Raw genomic sequence first — 25,463 nt, 5'->3', positions numbered from 1 at the left:
GTCTGCCCGAATGAAACCTCTATCGGCAGGGAATAGGAAGAATACAAGAGGCAAGGGCTGTTTCTAAAGGGGCTGGGAGGGATGGTGCGCAAAGGGGCAGAGGGACGGCTGAGTGAGGCATATGGGAGAGTGGGGAACTGCTCGCTGGGGAAGTCTAGCAGCCCTTTCCTTCGCCTGTGCATTTATTAAAGCAATATTTAGGTCAAGGCACAGGCACTAGAAATGCAGGGTTGAACAAGCCTGGTGGGATCAGCCTTCGTGAAGTTTATGTTGAACACTGAGGGCAACATTCACTGTCGAGAGGCTTGACATTTCACAGAAACAAAGTCCTTCGGAAGAAGTTGGTTGCTTCTATTATTAACAGAACAATTCTGATAGTTTTCTCGTAGGTGACTGAGACCTTCCAGGCGAGCAGAAGAGGCAAAGCAGCATAGATAAGGGAGTCTCTGAAAATCCCACCACGGCTTAAAGGCACTGCCAGGGAAGAGTGAAAACAAAGACACACTTCCCACATGGTGCTCACATCAAAAGCCATATGAAAAATCTAAACACATGGAAAATTACAGAAAATAATGACACCTTTGTACCATCACCCAGACCAAACACATCTGAAAATATGCTTCATTTGCTATTGCAAAGGCAAACATTGCAGAGAGAATTGAAATTCCCTTTATATTTCTCCCTTAGCCTCTTATCCTCAAACCCACTCCAGATATTCCCACTGCCCTGATGTTGGTCTTGGTCCTTCTTGCCCATTACACAAATAAGAGGGGGATTTATTTATTTTTAAGTAGCATTGTTTTCCATAGTTTGTAAAATTTGAAATAATATTATCATACTGTCTATTTCATTCTACAGCTGACTTTTGTGTGTTTAAAATTAACCTTTCAGAATTTTTAAAAGATTTTCTTTATCTACTTTTCAGAGAGAGGGGAAGGGAGAAAGAGAAGAGGAGAAACATCAATTGATTGCTTCTCATACGCGCCTCAGTAGGGGATAGATCCCCAAACCCAGGCATGTGCCCTGACCAGGGATCAAATTGGCGACCTTTCGCTTTGTGGGACCATGCCAACCAACTGAGCCACACTAGTCAGGGTGGGATATTTTATTTTTATTTTTGAAGAGATTTTACTTACTTACTTACTTACTTACTTATTTTTAGAGAGAGAGGAAGGGAGAGAGAAAGAGGAGAGAAACATCAATGTGTGAGAGAAACAGCGATTGGTTGCCTCTTGCACTGCCCCAATGGGGGACGTGGCCCACAACCCAGGCATGTGCCCTGACCAGGAATCAAACTAGGGGCCTCTCTGTTTATGGGATAATGCCCCAAACTCTGAGCCACATGAAGTCACATCAGGGAGTGGGATTTTTAAATGTTATTCAAGACAGTAACTCCTACTTTTTTAATGTTTTCCATTTATCTTTTGTATCAGGGTTCTCCAGAGAAACAGAACCAATAGACAATGTATAGAGATATCTGTAAGAAGATATTTATTAAAGGCATTGGCTCAAATGATTTTGAACTCCCAAGATCTGCCACCCGCAAACTGAAGAGCCAGGGAAGCTGGTGGTGTAATTCAGTCCAATTTGAAGCCTGAGCCCTGGAGAGCTGAGGGGGAGAGTCCCAACCAGAGTTTGAAGGCCAAGAACCAGGAGCACCCCCGTCTGAGGATAGCGGAAGATGGACGTCTCAACTTAAGCAGAGGGAGAGAAATGCTTTCCTCCACCTCTTTGTTTTATTGCAGCTCTGGGTGGTTTGGGTAAAGCCCACCCGAACTGGGGACAGCCTTCTGCTTTACTCAGCTTACCAATTCAAATGCTAATTGCTTCTGGAAACACCTCACAGACACACTCAGAAATAATGTTGTACCAGCTCTCTGGGCATTCCTTACCTCAGTCACGTTGACGTAGAAAATTACCCATCACATCATTCTATTCTTTATTTGGTCCATTTTTTGTGTTCTCTGAGATGTCTGAATTCTTATTTCACTGCAGCTTTGCAATACACAAGTTATGTTTCTATTCCAGTATTTAACATCAAAATTTCATAATTTTCTAGAAAGTCTAAAATTATTCACTATTTTTTCCTCCCACAAACAAGACAAGGATATCATCATGTTTTAAACTGTCCTTTTAAAGCCTAGTATTGATCTTCTTTTGTATTATCTAGACATTGTTTTATATTTTTAAGTCATTTTTACCTTTATTAAATATGCTATGGTACTTTCTTAATTTCTGTGTCCCCTATCTTGCTTGCATCTATTCCTTCCTCCTGGACTTATTTTTCTTCATTTTTTTTAAAGAAATCCTCCATCGGTACCATCAGTAAGAGCTATGAATGGTAAATTATCTTAATCTTTGTGTGAATTTTTTTTTATTTAAGCCTCCCTCTCCAATGATAGTTTACTTGGGTATAAAATTATAAATTGACAGTTATTTTCTCTCTTTACCTTGGAGATATTGTTCCATTGCTTGTAGTATCTATTCTGATCAGGAAAAATTACTGTCAGGGTATTTGTCATTATTTTGTTAATTTGCTTCTTTTCTCAGTTACCTTTAAAATTGGTCTTTTTAAACTTAATGTTCTACAATTTTACAATGATAGTTTAGGTTTAGACTTATTTTTATTTATCTACTTAGTTCTCCTGTCTTTTCTTCAACTCTGGGGAATTCACAGTCACTAGATCTTCAAAAAATCTCTTCTCTACCATTTTCATAATTTGTATTTCTTTATAGCTCCTTCTGTATTTAGATAAATTATTTAGTACTGTCATCCCATTTACTAAATGTTTTTCAGCCTTGTCTAGGGTTTATTCCATCTGTTGGGTGTTTTAGATTTATGATTATATTTTGATTTTCCAATTTACTTTTAAAAATATTTTTAATGTACACATGTTCTTGGTTCACTAATAGCCTCATTCTGCTCATGATATTTTCCTCTACATATCCCTGCTCATCCCTCCCATATTTTTTTGCAAGTCTTTTTAGATATTCTGAAAATGTGTAGAGGTTTTGCAGTCCTCCAGTTCCCTGAAACCCAAAGCAGTTTGTTCTCCTTGCCATTTCGAAACATAAATAGGATTTGTGGAGAAATTATGCAAACTTTCCCTGGAAAATAAAAAGATTTCTAAAAAACCCACAGGCAAACTTCTGAAAAGCCAAAATCAACTAGCTTCGTTTTACATGCAGAACTTTCTACACCTCACTGTAAAATCATGTGGATTATTAAATCCACTAAAGCTTAAGAAAATCAATGTACCACACTTCACCAAGGCATATTAATACATACACATATATGTGTGTACATATATACGCATGTGTGTATGTGAATGTCTACAACACATGAACAAGAATAGGATCCTCATGCAACTGAAGAAATAAATTGGCGAATGAGAGAATTTAAGAAATAATTATTTTTAGGTAACTGGCACTTACACTCTAAAAGTAAACACAACTTATATTTTCCCCAACGCAACTTACTCTCAAGACCCCATGAATTTGAAATACTATCCTTGGAATGGCCTCTTCTATTTTGATTAACTGCATAAGTCTCAGCATAAACCCCACCACCTCTGTCTGGCAGCCTCCGTCCGACTCCTGGCATACTCTCAGTGTCCACCTCCATCAGAACAAGTACTGGAATTTTTTTCTTCTTGGGTCTGCCCTCCATCGACCCGTGGGTCATCGAACGGCAAGGACCAAGTGTTGTTCTCTCTGAAACCTAGCCTAGCCTCATGCCTGATACATGATAGGAATGCAACACAATTTTGATGAATGAATGAACAAATGAACGAATGAATAAATGTTACCCATGAGTAGAACCACTCTGCAATACATTTTCAATCACCGCATGAAGCAATAAACAACTTCTGCCCTATCAAAAGAGTCCTCTGCTCAACACAATCTAAAAGGGCTTCTGCAAAAGCACTGCTAACTTTCAGTGTGAATGCCATGGTCCTTCTAAAATTAAAATAGGCACCCCTCCCCTGACAAAAATCTCAGCCATTTTACACGAGCAAATAAACACTCAAATGACATGTTTTTCTATTAAAAACTCATGGGCCTTAAATTTCTTTTTAATCACAGGCTTTAGTATTATTACACGTGTTCCATTAACAGGCATATCCAATGAATTCCCTTTCATAAACACTAGTAAGTTCAGTGCAAACCAGCCAGGTGATTAATTTATAATTCTTGACACATTAGGGAGGTGTGTTGGAGGTAAGAGGTAGCGAGTGAGTCCTAGGATGGACTGCCTTTTATGCCATGGACACACACAGAGAAGGGCACACGCAGACACCTGAGCCCACGCGCGCATACACACACACACACACACACACACGCCACCCATGAACACCCACTGTGCTGAACTGGCATTGGATCTCAACTTGACAGACCAATGCCTGAAGGCAAATAACTGAGCCTAAACTGTTGCAGGTTCCTTTTCCCATAAAAATAATAATAACGAATAAAAATCATTGGAGCTTGGCCAGAGCCTAATGCAGCATGATTTCTAAATTCAGCATCCTCCTTCCCCACACACATGCTCCCCACTTGCTGCACCACCTCCTTCACGCCTCCTCAGTCAGGTTACTCTGCCCTAAATAAAAGGTCATTCAATATCTCCTTCAATCCCCAACACTTAACGCTTTCACCCTAATCCTCAGGGGTGGAGATTAACTCTGCAGGAAGGAAAAGAACTTCACACTGGAGTTGAGCAGCCGATAATTTTGCTGTGTGATTTTAGGAGACTCCATGCCCCTCTCTGTGCTCCATGAGTAAATTTCCAAATGGGTAAGTGAGGTTGGCTGTGACGATTTCTTTTCCTTCCCCCCTGTTTTTATGTAGCAGTTTAATCCTGGACTCTAAAGCCATACTAATGGGGTTCAAATATCAGCCCTTTATTTGTCTGCTAAATAGTGATGATGATCGTTATAATAGATACTTTTTCACGGGGTGGCAGTGAGTGTTAAATGACATATTCTACGTAAAATGTGTGCAGAAGGGCCTGGAAAGCCCTACATAAAGAATAGCTGGTTTGTACAAATTTAAAAATGACTTCTGAAGCCCATACCACTAACACTTTCTATCTCATTTCTATATTTCAGAATAAGAGAGCAATAAACAAAATTCCAAAAGTTAACACTTATTCCTGGTCGCAGGAAAGGACAGTTGTTCTGCCTAATCCCTAAAAGCTGTGACGCTTGGACCTTGTAAAGCAATTAGGCCTGTGAGCGCTGCCGGCGCAGCTGGGAAGAGGAGGGCAGGAACGGGAGGAGAGCCACGGTCAGGACTCAAGTGCGCTGGCAATGCGAGGGGAACTCACACGGAGCCTTGGCCACACGGCTGCTGGCAGCATCCAGCCCTCTTCATCTCTCAATTTTATGGTCACCAAAAATCACACATAAAAAGCCCAGTGACTAAATGAATATGGAAACTGGATGGCTTAAAAAACCCCGAAATGTGGTCAGTCTGGGTCACCTGCAAGTCGTGCTGTGGCATCCCAGGAGGATGGAGGGCTGGTCTTGCAACCTTCACCGGGACATGGAAAAGGGAAGAAAACATTATTTCAACCTCCGGAGCTTTCGATGCAGAAACCTTCACAGGATCTAAGTCCAGGACAGAAAAACAAACAGAGTTCAAATTACTCAATCTTCCAATATCCTAGTTCAGAAGGAGATTTCCTCCTAAATGAGTCACTGGAAACTGCTCTTTAAAAAGCAGGTATTTATTTTTCTCTTATAAAAGTTTGAATAAATTGCTTAGTAATAACAAGGGAAAAAATAACAGTGATGTAAACTAAGGTGAGAGGATTAAACAGCGGGCTGGTTATCCTTGATCTGTGCATTCAACTCTTTCTTTATTCCTCATCCTCCCAGAGCCTGGGAGTCCCAGGAGCCCACGATGTCCACTGAAGAGTTGTGTGTCCTGAGAAATCGCTTAGCCACTCTGGGCCTATGTCACCACATCTTCAGTGAGAACATTGCGTCCATTTTTCCCTCTGTTCAATGGTTTTAGGCCGTCATCCACCAGCTCCCACTCTCCGTCAGTTGAAGGTTTCCAGGGATGTGCTTAACACCCTCTCACATTCAGCTTTGCACACACCTTCCTCAGAATGGCCAAGTGGTGCCAGCAGGTGCCCCCAGAAGCAGGCAGATGAGCCAGGGCTCAGTCAAGGTAGAATGGAAAGGAGGGCTGAGAGGGTGCCAGGCTATGATACCACCACCTCTGAAAACTACAGCTCACCCATAGGACTGGAACGGGGTGAACCCTAGCTTAAATCACGGCCTTCAGTGACTAATAGTCTATCCATACCAGTTCATCAGTTGGAACACAGGTACCACACTAATGTAAGAAGTTAGGAAGAGGGGAAACTGGAGTGGGGGAGTGGACGTGGTATATGGAAAGTTTCTGTAGTTTCTGCTCTGTTTATCTGTAAACTTAAAACTTCCCTAAATATAGTCAATCATTTTTTTTTAAATAGAGTTCTCTCCATCTCTAGTGCATGTAAGAAGGTATCTTGTCTTAGTAAGCTGGGTTTTCTATCATAAGTCACCGGAGACATGGGGCCTTACACAACAACATATTTCTCACAGCGCTGAAGAATGGAAGTCCAAGATTGGGGTGCAGTTTGGTCAGGGCCTGCTGCCTGCCCTCTTCCAAGTTCTCTTTGTATCCTCACTGGCTGGCTCTTCTGCCTCTTCTTTTTTGGACACTAATCCCACTATGAGATTCAGGACCTGATTGTCTTTCAAAGGCCCTACCTCCTATACCATCACACTGAGAGTTAGATTTTAACAGATGGATTTGGGGGCACAAAAACACTCAGTACATAACATTATCTTGTCCGCCATACTTTTTAATTAATTTATACTGTTGACACTGTTACAGATGTCCCCATTCCCTCCCCTTCTTTGCCCACCTCCACCTTCCCCCACCCTCCTTCCCTCTGGCCATCACCACACTGTCATCTGTGTCTGTGAGTCACACATATATGTTCTTTGGCCAATCCCTTCACCTTCCTTCATCCAGTCCCCCCTCCCTTCTGACCACTGTCAGTCTGTCCCATGTATCCACGCCTTCTCTATTTTGTTTATCAGTTTGTTCTGTTCATTAGGTTCCACATGTAAATGAGATCATTTTGTCTCTTCCAGGTCACTCGGAGCTATGTGATATAGCATTTTACACCTCTATTGATGTTTACTGTTGGTCCCCATTCCATTTCTAACATTAGAATGCAGAGTTTCTGTCTTTTGTTTACTGATATATTCCCCAGCAATGCCTAATATATGTGTATAACTGACAATCAATAAATACTTTCTGAATGGAATGAATGCACGAATGAAGAACTTGAGTAGCCTAACATTCTTTGGCAGACTAAGTGGAAGAGAAAGAACCCAATGGGGTTGGAAATAACCCTTAGGCAAAGGAAAGGGATGGCAAAGGTTTACGTTGCTGATTATTGTTCCCCAAAAGCTAAGCAAGTCTCCTTTTCCATGCTCCATACCCATGAAATCATCAAGAAGGTAACTGGAAATATCAGTCACCTGAAGCCAACTGGGCAGCCAAAGTCAATGGCCAGAGGCACAAATGACCAAAAATGGCAACTTGGGCAAATGTTGGCCATGTTTCCAGTTGAGGATCTGGCAACTGAGATGGTGGTTCCTACCTGCCCTGGATTCCCTGCAACCCGTGCACATGGGGACGGACAGCCTGATGGGAGTGCTGTGAATAAGAAGAAGCACAGTGCAAGATCGCATGTTGAGGGCCCCCATGTGGAAGGCAGTGTGCTCAGTGCTCAACGTGAATTGACAAACTGACACATACAATCATCACAGCATCCCTGGGAGAGAGAAACGCTGTCACCCTCACTGTAGCAGAGACAATGTCAGATGCTCATCTCACAGCTGCATCTTCCTCCCGCACACAGGAAGGACACGTTTCCCACCACCACTTCCTTCGATTCAAAAAAGGACCGAGAGCCTGGATTCTGCTTGATGGGAGGTAGACAGAAAGGATGCACCAACTTTCAGGTGTGGCTCCTCAACCACCAGCATTCACAGTCTTCCACATTCTCCCTCATCAGACAGTGAAGTAAGCAAGAGTGTAAGTGTGTCAAGCCACTGAGAGCTCTCTGGTACAGCAACCGGCATTACCAGGCCAATGCAACCATTTTATAGAGAGAAAACTGAGGCACAGCTCTAGGAATTTGCCCTAGTTGGCACTGGAGCTAACCTTTGAACTCAGGCAGTTGGTCTGAACCTATGAGCTTAATCCACTCTAAGTGTGGGCTCTGGAGGTGGGGGGTGATGGGAGTGGGGATGAAGTCACTTAATTCAATGACATTCTCTGATACCCAGGAAGTCACAAAGCTGACATTGGGAAGTCTCACACTTCCAAGAATTGTGGGCAGGCAGAGCAAGCAGGTTTTATAGAATAAGGCCGCCCAGGCATTCTGTGTCTACAACAAGGAACATACTTAATTTTGATACAGATGGTATAAGGCATTTTCTGTTCATTAACTGCCTGGATATAAATTTATGTTAAGAATGCTTGTCTTGTATTTCATATATTCCCAGAAGTACTAGGAAAGGGGATTTAAGCCACCCAGCAACACTGCATGAAACTAATTAACTGGCAGAATTCACAAATGCTTACTACATCATGGTATTACACACAGAAGAAAAGAAGGTGGTAGAAAAGGACAGAGGAAAATGTCTATGGAAAAATGGAAGTAAATGCTGGTTCATGCTCAAGTCTGTGCCAAGCAGCTGGGAAGGAGTGTCTATGTACTTAACTTCATTCTATCATCCTGACAACACTGTGAAGGGCGTGTTATTACCCCTGTTGTATAGAGGAGGAAACTGAGGGTCAGGGAGGCAAGAAACTTCCCAAGAATCCCCAACTTACATGGGGTGGAAAAGAAAATCAAGATCAGTGTTGACTGATTACAGAGTCCAGGCTTTGGCACAACAACCTCTGGCACCTCAATAGGACTGTTTTTAACTGAAACACATTGTGACAGGAAATAATTTTATTGATTATTGTGATGTATAATTTTTTCCTTGACATCCCATGACAAATACTATGAGGCAAAATAAATAATAAATACTATGATATGAAGCCAATATATCTTATGTTACATGATGAGGAAATATGAACGAGAAAAAATAAAGATACTATATGTACATATATATTTATAAAACTATAAGGAAGAAATGCTCATGACAGTTACAGTCGTTATCACTGTGACTGGTCGTGTGGTCAAAGCTAGTGTGTATAACTACCTCCCTCCACTACCCATTCCATTTCCCTTTGCCTTCAGCAAGCCCCTCAGCGGGTCACCTGGTGGAGCGACCTAAACCTTCATTCCTGAAGTGTCCAGGCCATCAGTAGTGCGCCTGGACTGTTACGATTTTCATAGACCTCAATCACTGGGCATGTATTACTAAGAAACACCCACAGGGTGTTCCCCTTTGCACACCAGACGTACTCTTCCTTACCTCCACTGGGGAGTCGCAGTCCATTTTCCCGTTGTAGTCCAGATCAATCACTCCAGCCAGCACAGTAATTCCCCTTTTGCCTTTTGATTAAGTCATGAGGGGCCTAAAGTGGCCAGGTGGCAGTCTCTGCGTCCTTATCACTGGGGTCACCATCATGTCTCCTGATGGAAGCACTTCTCCCTCTGGAACTAAGATGTCTAGGCCAGCAGAGCTAAAGGTCATGGGAACAGGAAGCACACATTTTGCCAGTGGGTCACTAGGGGTCATACTGAGTGGTCCACTCCCATTTCTACCCCTTGATTCCTGGACCCATGAGTCCTGGCTGTGGCTGAAACAGCTCCATATGGTAGATGCTGATTCAGAACATAGACATCCTGCTGGAGAGCCTTCCAAAGCCCTGAAGATATTGGCACCTTATGGGCACTGTAGTTGTGTCTTCAAAATGCTGCTCTACCATTCTGTCAAACCAGCTTATCCAGGACAACGAGGCACATGGTGCAGGCAGTGAATTCCATGATCGTGGGTCCGCTACTCCATTTCTGTTGCTGGGAAGTGTGTTCCTCAATCAGAAGTAACGTCACATGGAAAACTACGGTGGTGATTATGACGTTCTGCAAGTCCAGGAGCGGTTTTGGCAGAAGCCTTGAGTGCAGAGAAGGCAAATCTATACCCAGAGTAAGTGTCCATTCCAGTAAGAACAAAACGCTGTGCCTTCCATGACAGAATGGGTCCAAACTAGTCAACCTGCCACCAGGAAGCTGGTAATCACACTGAGCAATAATGCCATGCTAGGGACTCTGTTGTCTCTTCTGCCATCAGGTCAGGAGCTCAGTGCTGGTCACAGCCATGTTAGCCTTGGTGAGTAAAAGTGTATCACTGAGATCAGGCATAGCCTCCATCTCTGCCACTATTGCAACACGTTCACGAGCCCTCTGGGAGGTAACAAGCGTGACCAGGGAAAGAGGCTGACAGTGTTCACAGAACAGGTCATCTTAACCACTGGGTTATTAAAATCCTCCTCTGCTGAGGTCACTTTTAGGTGACCATTCTTACAGGACACAAATATCTTTACATTTTTTGCCTGTTCACAGAGGTGTCTCTACAGATGTCTCTCCAAATGCCCTTGTCACCAATTCTTCAATCGTGTTCCAAGTCCCTGACCATCATGTCAAACCGTTGGCCATCACCCGTGCACTGGTATACAGTCACACACCTGGCCCTTTCTCCCTCCAAGCCGGGTGGACCAGAGGGGAGCTTCTCAAAGTCCTGACCATGGGAGGACTTCCCTTCACCACTCTGTTTCAGGAACGTCCCAGAAATGGGCTGTAGCTGTCCCTGTCCCGGTTCAGGGGCCTGCATATCACCTAGAACCATCTGTAAACCAAATCTTCTCTTCCTCTGTCCACGGGTCATAGGGCGGCCATAGGTGCAGGCTGGGAGAGAGAAGGCAGTGTAGCAGGGGTGGGCACCGTGAGCTCTGGGCCGATGCTCCCTGAAATAACTGACCTGTGCTTTCCGTGCCTGCTCAGGTCCAGTCATATCTACACCACTTTCATCAGACGGTGCAGTGTGGGCTGTGCACACACAGATTTATGACTTACTGGGTCAGATAACACCCAAATCATGATTGGCAGCTCAGGTTGAATAGTAACTGGGTGGGCCATGATTGAGCATTCAGTCTCTACTGTGGCTCAGTAGAAAGCCAAAAACTATTTCTCAAAAAGAGAGTAGTTACCTGTAGAAGCAGGGCTTTGCTGCAAAATCCTGCAGGTCTGTGCTTTGATCCACCTATAGGGGCTGCCAAAGGCTCCAAACAACCTACAACCCCCCTACGTGCCAGCACTGGAGCTGCCGAATTATATGGACCAAGCGACAGAGCACAGCAGCCTGCACCTGCCACACAGCCTTCTGTTAGTCCGGGCCCCGCCCAAAACTAGCAGCTTTTCAGGTCACTTGGTGAATGGACTGCAGGTACACACCCAAATGAGGAATATATTGCCTCTGGAATTCAAACAGAATCGCAGGGCATTGTGCCCCTTTTTTCATTGTTAGATGGTGGATCAGCTGCAACAACTTATCTTTTATCTTAGAGGGAATATCTTGACATGCCCCATGCCACCAGATCTCTAGAAATTTCACTGAGACAGAAGGCCCCAGAATTTTTGTCAGATTTACTATCTACTCTCTAACAGCAAACGTCTTGCCAATCAGTCTAGAATAATAGCTACTTCTTGCTCCTTGGGTCCCATCAGTAGAGCGTAGTCCATGCAATGAGCCCCTGTGGTATTTGTGGAAGGGAAGGTGATCACAATGCCGTGAACTAAACAATGACACAGAGCTGGAGAGGTAGTATATCCCTGAGGCAGGACAGTGATGTTCCGTGTGTTGGTGGCCTTGACAGCTGCTTTGCGTGGTCTTGATTAACAGGCAGTGAGGAGGAAGCACTGGCCAGGTCCATGGCTGCATACCAGACATCAAGGAATGTGCTGATTTGCTCAGGCAACAAAACCACATCTGGTACAGCAGCTGCACTTGGCGTCGCCATCTGGTCAAGTTTATGATAATCCACTGTCGTTCTCAAAGATCCATTTGTCCTCTGCACTGGCCAAATAGGTGAGTCGAAGGGGGATTTGGTGGGAACTACCACCCTGCATCTCTCTGGTCCCTGGTGGTGGCACTAATCTGCGCAGTCCCTGCAGGAATTCGGTTATGCTTTTGGTCTGCTATTTTCCTGGGTGGAGGCAGTTTCGGTACCTTCCACTTCCTGCCATAATAGCCTTCACTGCACAGGTGGGGATTCCGCCAGCTGCTGAGTTTATCTATCCCAACCGTGCACTGAGAACTGGGGAAGCAGCTGGAGGACCCCTTGGGCCCACTGTGGGATGGGCCCGAGCTAAAACTCCATTGGTCTCCTGACCTCCATAGGCCCCTACTCTGACAACGACTGAGTCTTGGACTGTCAGTTCAGAGCCTGCGTCCAGTAATTCCTGAAAGTTCTGATTATTCCTGTTTCCCTGATGTGCAGTTATCCTGGTCAAAGGCTAAGGGAAAGACTAACAGTATACATTTTTGTCAGTATACTGAGATTCTTCCTCAAGGGGGTCCTGGTCTCCCTTTCATTCAAGGGGTTTGGGGTCTGTAAACTAGCTCAAGGCTGTAACTTTCTGTTTTTATGACTCAAGTTCAACTTTTATTCACTTGACCTAGAACTTTTCTGCATATGCAAATCAAGTAAGAATTTGGTAGGCCTCCTACCTTTTTCTCTTATATACAGAAGCCCCATGATCAAGTACCCAAGGCCATTGGTCCGCACAAGTCAGAGTACTTTGCTGATTTGACTCTGCTGTCCCTTGTGGTGACAGAGCTCTTCCAAGATGCCAGAGCTTGCCTCACACATTTATATCTCCATGTCCTGGTCAACGCTATGGCTTCTGAATCCTCCTGGTAAGGATGTGTAGGTCTTCAAGTGACAAATCCACTCTAACATTTCCAGTCTCCCTAAGCCTTTGAATTCTTCCATCCACATTGGAACAGGCAAGGTCAGCATTTCTAACTCACTAGTGAATTATGCGCCACCTTTTCATGTCTGTGGTTCATCCAACCAGCCAACCAAACTGTTAGAGTCCTTTCTAATTCCCTGAGCGACAACACCAAGTACAGAATCTCTGCTTAGTTTGCGCATACCAATAAATCCAGCCTAATCCAGCTTTAGGTTCCTTCTACCATCATCCCATACCCTTAACCTCACACTTTCCCATGTTTATGTCTGTATACATTAGAAAACTCAAGTCATTGTTTATAAGTGCATCATGCCCCATTACACGTAACACTTTGCACCCCAACTTTAGGTCTAGAAACAAAGAGGGGGGTTGGGATGGGTCCTAAGAAGAACAGCAGTGTCTTGCACGGCAACTGCCCCAGGGGAGGCCTTAAGAGGGTGTTTAATGTTCATTGCCTGAGGAAACCTACCCCCTCAGGTGAGAATGAAGAGGAAGTGGGAATTTCCTATTCCCACAGGAAATAGGCAGGGCACTGCCCCTGGGATGGAGAGGCCTCTTCCACTGGCAACAAAAGAGTCATTAAAATTTAGCACCTTACTGCTCCCACCTTAATCTGGGGCTTCCCACATGTCGCCATCCAAGTTTACAGGACCCCGTTCTGTCCCAGTCCCTGCTGAGAAGTCAACTTGCCTTCTAACCCAGCCTACTGCAAGATCAGATCGGGCAGGTACTTTTCATACACCTCAGCCCTGTGACTGTGGGAGTTAAGGGTGTCCTTCACAGCACACACAGAAGCTTTTGGGTCACTTAGCAGTATTGGAGCTGGGAATCCAAATCCTTGGCCTCATCCTTTTCTTTCATCACTTGGTCCAGCAACATTAGGGGAAATCGGCCAACTCCATTGCATTCATTAGTTTTCTCCAAATGTGTGAATGTATCATACACACAGTCGCCCAGATCCCTGCTTCTTATAAGCAGGTGTTAAGAAGTATCCAATGCAGATATTTTGCATATCTCTGTTGACAGATCATGCCATGGACTATGAGTGCTCTTTACTGCTAGAAACAGAGTCCTTAGCATCTTTAAATCTAATCAGATTCAAGAGCCAATTCCAGAAACCCAAGAACCAATTCAGAAAATACATCCTTAACATTCTGTTGCTTGAGCCTCTCTTATCTGTATTAGTCAGGGTCCTCCAGAGATTTATTATAAGAAATTGGTTCACATGGTATGGAAGCTGAGAAGACCAGACCCAGGAGAGCAAATGCTGTAGTTTCACAAGTCAGAAGGTCTAAGAATCAGGAGTCAACATGGTGTAAGTTCCAGTCCAGGGCCAAGTCCAAAGGCAGGAGAACACTGATGTCCCAGATCAAAGACAGAGATAGAGAGAATGCCCCCTTACTCTGCCTTTTGTCCTATTCAGGTTTTCAATGGATTGGGTGAGACCCCATGCACATTGAGGAGGGCAATTTGCCTGATTCAGTCTACCAAAGCAAATGTTAATTTTGTCTAGAAAAACCTTCACAGGCACACCCAGAATAGTGTTTAACCAAAAATCTGGACACCCTCTGACTCAGTCAAGTTGAGAAATAAAATTAACCATCGCAATTCCGGATGCATAGCAGAATGTCAAGACATAAAGACATTTGAGGAAGCACCTGTGCCTCTCCACACCTGATCCCTTGCTCTCATATCCCATACCACTCACTAGACCCTCTGGTTCCCAATGTCCCCTCCCCATGATTTCAAATTCCTTCAAGAACACTTGAGATTTCACCGTATGTACAGTCAGTCCACACTTAATGTCACTGATAGGTTCTGCAACTTTAAGCAAAACAGTGTATAATGAAAGCAATTTTACCATAGGTTCACTGATACAAACAAGGGTTAAGTTCCTACATCAACATTATACCAAAAAGACAGTAGGTGAAACAATGTTGCTCAAGGGCCTTCTGTACTGTGGCTGAACCACAGCAATGTAAGCTAACAAAAGCCACAACTAGTGGGAGCTTCCTATATGCCAATACTGTATTAAAAGTTTTACTTGTTTATTATCTCATTTATTGTCCCAACAACCTCATTAAGACAGTGTAATAATTAGTCCTCATTTAACAGGTAGGGAAACTGAACCTTAAATATGTAAACTAGAACAGCTAATACTTTGAATCCCAAGAGTTAACCTCAGAGCAGGTATGGTTAATCTCCCTATCAGGATGTCTCCTAATAGTTTCTCCAGGTTAAGAAAGGGTGAAGGTGGACACAGAGAGGTTGGCTCTATGGCTGGAATGTTTTATGATTAGACTGTGAGTCTTCGAATAGAAGTGAAATTTCTAGAGTGAAGAGTAATAGAAAGAGACCATTTTCCACCTGAAAATGGAGAGATGGGGTAAGAAATCATTGCTCTAATAAAAGAGGAAGATGCTGAGGCCCCGATGAGGGGTGGAGAGCAGGAGGAATACAGGTGAATCGTGCAGAGAAAGCAGTGGCGTTGTCTTCAACAGGGAGCTGGGCAGAAGCAGAGGTCTCTGTGGATGGCTGCTCTCATCAGCAAGACTTGCTGAGTGTTTCCTACCACTTGTCCCATTCACACGTGGCTACACTAGGTTTTCCCACACACCTGTGCCCTGTAGCATCCTTCTCTCCATTTTGTAGGTGAAGAAACATGAGTTGGTAGAGAAGTTAAGGAATTGTCTGAGATTCAACGGATAAAAAGTAATTTTTTGAAGTTAAGACATCAAATCTTGTATGGTGCTGTTCTGAAGAAAGTGGTGTGAAACTTCGTATTTCAACAACCAGATCTAATGGGTTTCTCATCTGGGAATTCAGAGCACTGACTTCCATCTCTGCGTGATCAGTTCCCATGCCGCAGCCAGCCGCTGGTGGCCCGGGTGTGGAAGACCTGCAGAATCCTGGGCTGGGGTCCTCGACAGCATGGGCATCATAGCAGGGACCACAGGGTAGGATGCGTTGGCAACAACCCAGGTAGGCAGTAGGGTGTCATGTCTGGAGAAGAATGTCAGCTTCGGTGTTAGACAAACTTGGGTCCAAATCCCAACATCTCCGTTCAGCAGCTGTGTGACCCAGGCAGGTCACGTACGTTTCCAAGTGTCAGTAGCCTCACCTGTAACAGGTGGCTTGTGATGGTTCCTTGTAGGATCACTGTGAGGCCCGTGCATCCTGTGTGAAGTATCAGGCACACAGTACGTGTTCTCAGGTAGTAAATCTTAGTGTAGATATTATTGTTGTCCACTCCATCACCTTTGTGGGGTCTTCATCCCTTCGGGCTACTGTAACAGAACACCAGACGCTGGGTGGCTCATAAAGTGTATTCCTCCCAGTTCTAGAGGCTGAAAGTCTGAGATCAAGGTACTGGCAGATTCCACTTACATCTTCATGTGGCAGTCTTGAGGAGCAGACTCTGCCATGAATGTTATAAGGTCTCTAACCCCATCACGGGGCCCCACCCTCGTGGCCTCCTCTAATCCGAGTCAGCGCCCTAAGGCCCCAACCCCTTATCTATCACACTGGACAGGAGAGCGGTAATATGCGAATTACAAACATTCAGTCCATAACAGTGGGGACTCTGGAGGGGTCAGAATTCTGGTAACAATAGCAGCACCTCATGTGCACATGTGTGTATGTGTGTGCTTGTGCACACGTATGCAGTACTGCTTAGCAAAGAACATTCACGTCGGTATCTGACTGGGCCTTGCAAGCTGGGAGGGCCAGGCCAGGAGTTATCATCACAATGTCAGGAAGGAGAAAACAGAGGTTGACTTAGGTGGAAGGAGCCGCCCAAGGTCTCCCAGATAGAAGACGTATCAGAGTTAAGATGGCAAACTCCTGCTACCTCCTTATTCCTAGATCTTTCTAAAGTACTTTCCCCAGAGCTAGAATCTAAGAAATTGATGAGAAAAGGGAGAACTAGAAGTGGGGAGGCAGAAATAGGGAGGGAAAGAGGTGAGGGAGAACGTATTTGCAGTTACCAGCTCAGGCACTGGCCACTGAAGTCTACTAAGGGGTGGCGTGTTGCTCAAGTGCTCAGATCAGCTCTAGCCCCACCCCGTGCCTAAAGGGAGCACAGCCACATTTACATTGTTTAGGATGCTGTGGGGCTGGCGTACCGAGAGCCTCAGTGAGACAGCGTCACCCTTTCCCTTCTTCTGTTCCTTTTCTTGCTGCCCATCGTGAAAGATGAAGAAACCAAGGCATTGGCAAAGCCCCTGATCCCCAGGGTCAGTGCACTTCTCTGAGAGGGAAAGGGGGGGGCAGAGTGCAGCCCCACTTCAGATACTGGCTCCTCCCCTTTCTCAGTGCAGATAAATTGGCAAAGCTGAGTGAGTCTTGGTGTCCTAACCTGGAAAATGGGGGAAGGGGTAAGAGGTGGGAATAAATGAGATAATTCAACCTACATTTTGTCACATGTTTGCTGTAGTGCTGGGCACATCTCCTCTCCCCCGGCCAGGTCGCAAGAATCTAGCTGTGAGCAGCACAGACAGAGAGCCCTGGCCTCCCAGAGCTGACACCCAGTGGGAAGGCAGGCAGACTGTCCTGTGAGCATTTGATCGATGTCCAATAAGTGTCACCCACTGAAGGAAGTCGCAAAGAAATATTTACTTGTTTCCACTCATTATGCTCCCTTACCCAGCCTTTCCCTTCCTATTTCCTCTTCCTATTAAGGACAGCTAAAGTAAATAAAAATAAAAAATAAATAAAATGCCCTGGCTGGTGTGGCTCAGTGGGTTGGGTGTCATCCTGCAAACCAAAGGGTCGCCGGTTCAATTCCTAGTCAGGGCACATGCCTGGGTTGTGGGCCAGGTCCCCAGTAGGGGGCGCACGAGAGACAACCACACGTTGATGTTTCTTTCCCTCTCTTCCCCTCTCTCTAAAAATAAGTAAATAAAAATAAATAAATAAATGCAGCAGGATCACTTTAGATTTCACATTTAGGGCAACGAGGAGAGTTTAAGTAATGACAGAGGCCAACACAGCCAGCACATAAATCTGTCTTTCCACTTTGTATTTGAGTTAAGAACCCTATGACCCTCCTTCCCCCACCTCCAGCACACAGATTAATAACTAATCCCCCCAAAAGGAAACACCTGTCTGTGAGATACCACTGTAGCAGGGTGAGCCACCGTTTCTGTAAAGGGTCAGACAATGAATACTTTAGGCTTTGTGGACCATGGGGCAGCATTGAGGCTATTGTGGAGGTGCTGATGTCACAAGAGAAAAAAAATTCCCAAAAATTTTTTGTTGTTAAAACTCAAGATATCATAAAAATTGAGCACTTTTTTGTAATATTTGTGTGAGAAAAATGTAATTCTTTTTTGAGAGATAACATTTGGCTTTACTGGCATTCATAGTCGGTGTCCCCTGTTATTAAATTCAAAATCAATTGCAAAGGTTCATCTGTGAATGCTCATCTATAAAGACATTTTAAGTATTTCATCTTTGTAAATGTATTCTTCACTTGATTTGTCTTTTTCAACCATTTAAAAATGTAAGAATCATCTTTAGCTCATGGACCATGGAAACACAGACAGGAGGCACCCTGACCACCCCCAAAGTTTGTCAATCTCTGCAATGTAACTGCAGAGCCTGTCTTGTCTCAGCCAGATGCCTAGTCACTGTTATTTCCTGGACAGAATACTGCCACTTCTACCGTCAGTTCCAGGAAATGTTCCTTTCTAAGTAAGTTAGTTTAATAAGCAACTTTTTCATTTAGAAAGAAGGAAGGAAGAGGGGAGGGAGGGAACGAGGGAGGAAGGGAGAGGAAGGAAGGAAGGAAGGAAGGAAAGAAGGAAGGAAGGAAGGAAGGAAAGAAGGAAGGAAGGAAGGAAGGAAGGAAGGAAGGAAGGAAGGAAGGAAGGAAGGAGATTTTTAAAGGCCAATAATATTGTAGGCCCTGTGCTAATTTTATACATATTATTTCATTTAACCCTAATAACCCTATAAAAATATGTTATTGCCCCATTGTACAAATGAGGAAAGTAAAGCTCAGGGATGGTAAACCATTGGCCCCAAGTGAACCACTGGCAAATGAGTGTCAGGGACCAGCTCTCCACTCAGGCACAGTCAACTCAGAAGCCAGGTCCCTTCCACTTTTACCTGCCTCCTCAGAACCTGCCAGATCTCCAACCACAAAGGCAAGAGTTCTCCCGCCAGTGCCTTCTTGTTTGTTTGTTGTTTGTTTGTTTGTTTGTGTTGGAGATTTACATTGATAAGCCTATTTCTGCAAAAGCCACACCTGGGCTCACCCAATATTCTCCTGGAAAGCCAGGAGAAAAGAACATTTTCAAGTTCAAGCAGCGTCCTGGCACTGGGAAGTGTTGGAAAAGAAAGGGCTCTTTGTGGCCGGTGTTGCACCATGGACGTAATCTCATTTTCAGCTAATCAATTCATATACAGTAAAAAGCCTAATGTGATCCCTCATTAGCCGAGGGCCATAAAGAAGCTGGTTCCGAGGCCACACTAAATCCCAAAATGGCTGGCACCTCCTGCTCAGTGATTATCAAATTGGCTGACATTAATCATTTTTAATGGCCAATCTGTGTTTTCTTTATTATTATTTTAGAAAGAAAAAAGGTGGGGGGGAGCCTTGTCTGATTACTGGTGTAAAAGAAAACAAGCAGGTTTAGTAAAATCTTATTTAAAAAAAAATTTGGCGAGAACTGGGGGGTGGAGGAAGGGAGCTGAATCACTTTGTCAGGTATTTAGCTGTGACCAGCTAAGCAGACCATCCAGAGAGGGCCTTTCAGCAGAGGCCTGCAGGGGGGGCCCGTCAATGGCCCCTTTATTTGTGAAAGATGGATTATTTTAAATAAATTACAGAGCACTTTCGTTGAATAAACAGCGCCTCTGTGGCTGTGGTAAGCTGCACACGCTTAATTGCAACCCAGAAAATCCTGAATGACTCTTGAGCAGAGGTCTGGTCCTTCATGTCTCTGATAGGACCTGAGTCTTCAGCTCATGCCCAGACCATTTCAGGCTGAAAAGCAGTAACGTGGAGGAAACAATTTAAAAAAAAACAAAAAACAGTGAGCCTCATCTTGAGTATATACTTATGATATTTCAGAAAACCACAGAGATGGAGGATTCCCAAATCTGCACAAGGAGGCCTCAGAAGTGAGGCCTCTGCGTGTCATTTTTATTTGCGTTTGATATGTTAAACACCCTCAGTGCTTATGGGGTGGAAGCCCATTCAAATATTGCAAATGTTCTTTGGCCAAAGCAAGAGGACCCTGACCTGCCTTAGCTCCTCCCCCAACACATACCCACCTTTCCCTGCAGACCCTGTTACTGTCCTCTTTTTGGCCAAAAGATCTACTGTGAGAATTGCACCTAAATAGAGATTTTTAAATCCCTTTTTTTAAGAATCGCAACACAATCTCACCTTGTTTTAGAAACAGGTTAAAGTGATTTATTATGTGAGGACCCAGAGTGACTACAGGCAGGAGTCGAGCTAATGCTGGAAGCAGGAAAGGGCATTTGAGCCCTTCCCAAGCAGCCTGGTCTCAGGCAGGGAGCCTGAATAAAAGGGATGATGAAGAGCTCGGGCACAAGCCAATCAAGTCCACAGAACAGGTACCCTATGTCTTGTGGGAGGCATGGGTATTAATTTCGACAGCCGGTATTACAGAAAGTAAAATGACTCTCATTTGCTAATATCCCCCAAATTGAATTGCAACAAGCAAGCAGCTACCAGTTTGCCTTGATGAACAGCCATCAGGGAAAGAAAAAAAGAGATGGATATAGTCAAGCCTCACAAAAATCATAGAATCTGGGCTTTCTCTTGAGAATTTCAACACATACTACTTTAATAAGGGACTTACCACCCTCCCCCAAATGTAGCTGTGAAATTCTTCCCCAAAGGTGACACAATTAATTGCATTTGCAGTTAACACAATTAAAGTGCAGCTGAAAGACTGGCTTGCACCTAATAAATCTCAAATGTTAAGAGGGATAATGGAGTTGATAAATCGCTGGGTCGCACCACCTGAGAATGTATATAAAAGTCCAAGATCGTGGGAAAGGATGAGCAATGAATGGTGGACAAGAAATTGGCCCAGCCGCTTTAATGTAGAGGCACATCTATCTTGTGACCTCTCCACATTTAATTTTGCATGGAGCTGTAAAGACTGCTTTAAAGGTGTCAAATTTGAACTTGCTGTTAAGTAGCTCCCCCAGGAGATACCTGCCAGGTCCCCACACTCCGTATGCCCATCACGAGATCCTAATCTTTCCTCCAAAACTCCACAGGATTGAGTAAGTTAATAACGATGCCTATGATCAAAGAACTTATAATAAGGTGGGGAAGTAGGACATATACAAAAGAAAAATTAATCCTTCCAAAAAGGTCTCAGTTGGAAAACCTAGCATCTGCAAAATGGGTATAATCTAGGACAAGTTACTTAAATTCCCTGAGAATTAGATTCCTCAAATAAAAATGAGGAGAATACTACCCAATTCAAAATTCAAAATGTTAGGAAAAAACAATACAGTGAAATCTGCAAGAGTAGGTGCACAAGAAATATCTGGATTTTTTTTTAAAGATTATGTCCGTGGGAGGTAAAGGAAAGTGTGTGGGGTCACTGAAACAGAATCCTATTTAGAGATCCAGGGAGCTAGAAATGATGTCACAACAACAGCTTGCTTCCAGGTCATAGAAGATATCAAAGGCTAAACTGTGGACTTTGTTCTGAGAGCAAAGAGGAGACTTGGGTGAATTTTGAACTTAGCAGTGAGTAGTATTATCACAGGAATGGCCCTGTACAGCAAGGAAAGGAGGCTGTGCAGTGGGTGCAGAGATACAGGTGTTCATTTGCAATTGTGTGAACATGAAGGCGAGAACCGGACGGGGCTGCATGTTCAATATGATTAAACATGAGAGAACAAGAAGCAACAGCAAGCAAGGGACAGAGGAAAGTCAGATCTGAATTTGAAATTGGAGGCCTGGGGGTTGGGAAAATTCATTTATTCGCTCATTTATGGATTGATTTGAAACACATTTAATGAGGACCAATTATTGCCAGATACTGTGCTACAGAATGTAAAGAGAAGAGCTCACATTCTAAATAGCCTGATGGTCATACACATAAATGAACACATCTGAGATCTTACACTCAGGATATGCATAGCAGCATATGAAGTGAATGCATGTGTGGTAGTGAGCTCTGGGAAGTCAGGGTGAGCCCCCTGGAAGTGGGTAAGGTGATGCTGGTGCTGGACCTAGGAGTTTCCCCAGATGGAGGAGGAAGGAAGAGCATCCAGGCAGGAGGAACAACAGGTACAAGAACATGAAGATATATACCTGAGTGTTATTTTGGGGAAGTTGGATTTTAAGTTGTAAGTGGTACAGTCAGAAAAATGATGCTGGAGAGGTCAGTGGAGGCCAAATGATGAAGATTCTTGTGCATCATGACAGTTTAAATTTTACTCCACAGCCCACAAAAAAAGCCAAAAGAAGCTTTTAGTGTCCTGAGCAGGCTGCTGTTATTAACACAAATAGGGACTTCAGATGGAGAACTAATATCAAAAGAGAGATGGTGGTTTTGATTTCAAACATGCTGAGTTGGAGAGGCCATCGGGTCACTCATGTGGACATGTTCAGTATGTAGTTGTGGAAGTAACTCCAGTCTGTGGGGAACTAGCCAGGTTGAAAGATGAACCCTGAAGTTGCTTCATAAATGTGACTGGTAAAGATGTTAGAATGGCTAAGGTGTGGGGGGAAGATGCAGAGGGAAAAGAAGAAAATCTCGAACTGAATTGTGGAAGCCCTATACTCAAGAAGAAGGAAGGCAAGCCAGACAACACATGGTGTGAGGAGAATCAGCACACCGGAGTGGGAGGGAAGCCCAGGAGGACAGGAAACCAGCAGACTTGGGAAAATCAAAGGAGAAAGACAGGGGCTAATAGAAGCAGCTGAAACCACCTACAGTTGGACAGAGCCTGCAGGATGCTGAGCTTGGCAGAGGGAGAGACTGCAAAAAAGAGAGCACACCAACGAGAAAACACACTCCCTCCCTCAAGAAACTCAGTATTTATTGGGAAAAGCAAGGTAGTCTCCTTTTTTTTAATAACAAGTAATTAAAGACAAGATACAACTCACTCTGTAGTATGTGGTACCTTTCTTAAGAGCTATAGAAAATCTGAGAAGGACAGGTTTTAATATCAGGAAAGGTTCATGGATGAATTTGACTGGCCTTGGCCTTGAAGGACAGGAAAGAACTGGCTGGGGAAACAAAATTACAATAGACCATTCTATCAGGAGGAAATTCCTGAGCGAAGGCCAAGAGTCAGGAATGTGCGGTGTTTTGAGAGGACAGCTTGGAACCCGAACTGTCGGGTAGCGAGTCTGAATTTGGAAAGAGTAGGAAACTAGATAGGATAGGTTGGAATGGGCTCCGATATGAAGGGCCTTGAAAGTCAGGTAGAGAAACTTGGGTTTGTCGACCCAGCCTTCAGTAGGAGCAGACAGATGAGCACATACCTTTAGTTCCACCCAGTCTGAGCCAGTTCACGGGCAGCCATTCATTCACTTATTCACCCGTCTGTTCAGCAGGTGATGAGCTGGATGCCACAGATGTCAAGACCATGAAGGCTCAAAATATCCAAACAGTCACCCCATTCTTATTTCCACCATAATTTGAGTGTCAAGTATTAAGACACTGTACCAGGACTCGGGTACAGGCCAGTCTGCCATCAGTAAGATCTCGTCTAACTGAGCTTCTCTGAACATGCCGTAGATTTTTGCTCTAACCAAAACCTGGCTTTACCCCAAAGACACTGCTTCTGATTACCCATCAGTGGTGACTGTTTCTCTCCCAAGCTCTCTGAAGCTGGAGTGGGAGGGAGGAAGTGCCCCATGTCTTCCTTATTGCCACTTCTAACCATTGTCTCTTCTTCCTCCTTGAAATTTCACTCCCCCCTGGAAATGCAGGCCAACAGCCCACACCACTCAACTGTCTCTTCCCAGCAGTCATTTGGAGACCCCTGGGACTACTTTCCCATTTCTTTCAGATACTAGCTTCTGGACTACTGTCTCTCCTACCAGTATTATTGTCATGTGTTGGCAGTGATCCTCACAAATAATCCTTCGAATAATCTGGCCCCCACTTACCTGGCCTCTTCCCCTCCAATAATCTTGTCTTCCACCACCTCAGTGTACTTGAAAGCCCATCATAACCAATTACTGTGCTCCTCCCTAACCTCAACCTCAGCTGCCTCCTATGCTCCCCTCCCCTAGCCCTCAGCTCACTTTCTCTGGTGATCCTTCTCCATCTCCTAGCTTCCCTTCCCACCTGTGACTTGGATTCCACAGGCTCTTGCAGGAGCCCTCAACCTCCTTGTTTCCATCTCCTCCATTGTGCTCACGTAGAAAATCCCAAACCTCATTGGGATTGAATTCTACTTCTGGACCTGGACACATGAATGAGCTAGGGGAAAACGCAAACCGTAGTGATGGATCTCACAATAAATGTATGCTAGCCATTCTCAAATATGTTTTTAAAGCTTCCTGGCAGGCCTACAACATTTCTTTCTGACATCCATTTCACTCTCCTGGACAACCTACCATACCTGCTTCTTGCTTCTGAAATTCCCAAATGCTCTCTCAAATGGCAACCTTGCAAATCAGATATCAGTAAGATTCAAGGTAACAGTCATCCTGAAGCAAAATTCCTCTCCAGCTGTGAATTTGTGAAAGCAGGAAGGTTATATGCTTCCAAGATACTATAGGAGGACAGATATAGGGGAGAGATTCCCATTCCAAAAAGGAGAAATTGGGAGGAAAAAGGGAATGGCAGGTTCCAAGCAAGTCTAAAACCTAGCAAAAGAAATAAGTTTTAAGAATAATCCTCTCTGGCTCAGTGCTCTGCCTTCTGGACCCACTTGGGCAGTGACCCTACCCTAGTGACTGTTAGGCAGAGGTCTCACCTCCACAACTCCAGGAAACTGCTGTCTGGCCTGCTGAAACCAAGGAGGCAGCCATGATCATCTGAATCACCTTGGGGTCATCCCCCCCTTGGCTTGAAGAATGAGGCATGGCTGCAGGCCAGTAGTGCTACGGTTATGCCATGTAGAAGCTAAGACATCCAAGAGCCTTGCTTCATTTTACCCTGTCTCCCTTCCACTCCCATTGGCAGTGCTTCTGCTGGGGTGATGAGACCCATGGTTCACACCCACACTAGTCTCCTTATAAATGGCTGTTCAGCCACATCCTTGGTGCCCTCTGAAATATGAGTAGGCTGAGACTTTTCCAAATCTCTGACTGTGGGTCCTTTTCTGCTTAACAATTCCTTCTTCAACTCCTTCCTCTCCTCTCACATTTTACCATAGCAGTCAAAAGCAGCCAGGCAGCTCCTTCAACACTTTGCTTAGAAATCTCCTCTGCTGAGTATCCAATTTCACCTCTTGCAAGTTCTGCCTTCCACAGAACATTAGGCATGAACACAATTCA

This window comes from Desmodus rotundus, chromosome 4 (assembly GCF_022682495.2).
Source record: "Desmodus rotundus isolate HL8 chromosome 4, HLdesRot8A.1, whole genome shotgun sequence".
NCBI lineage: Eukaryota > Metazoa > Chordata > Mammalia > Chiroptera > Phyllostomidae > Desmodus > Desmodus rotundus.
Note: the sequence above shows the minus strand (reverse complement) of the source record.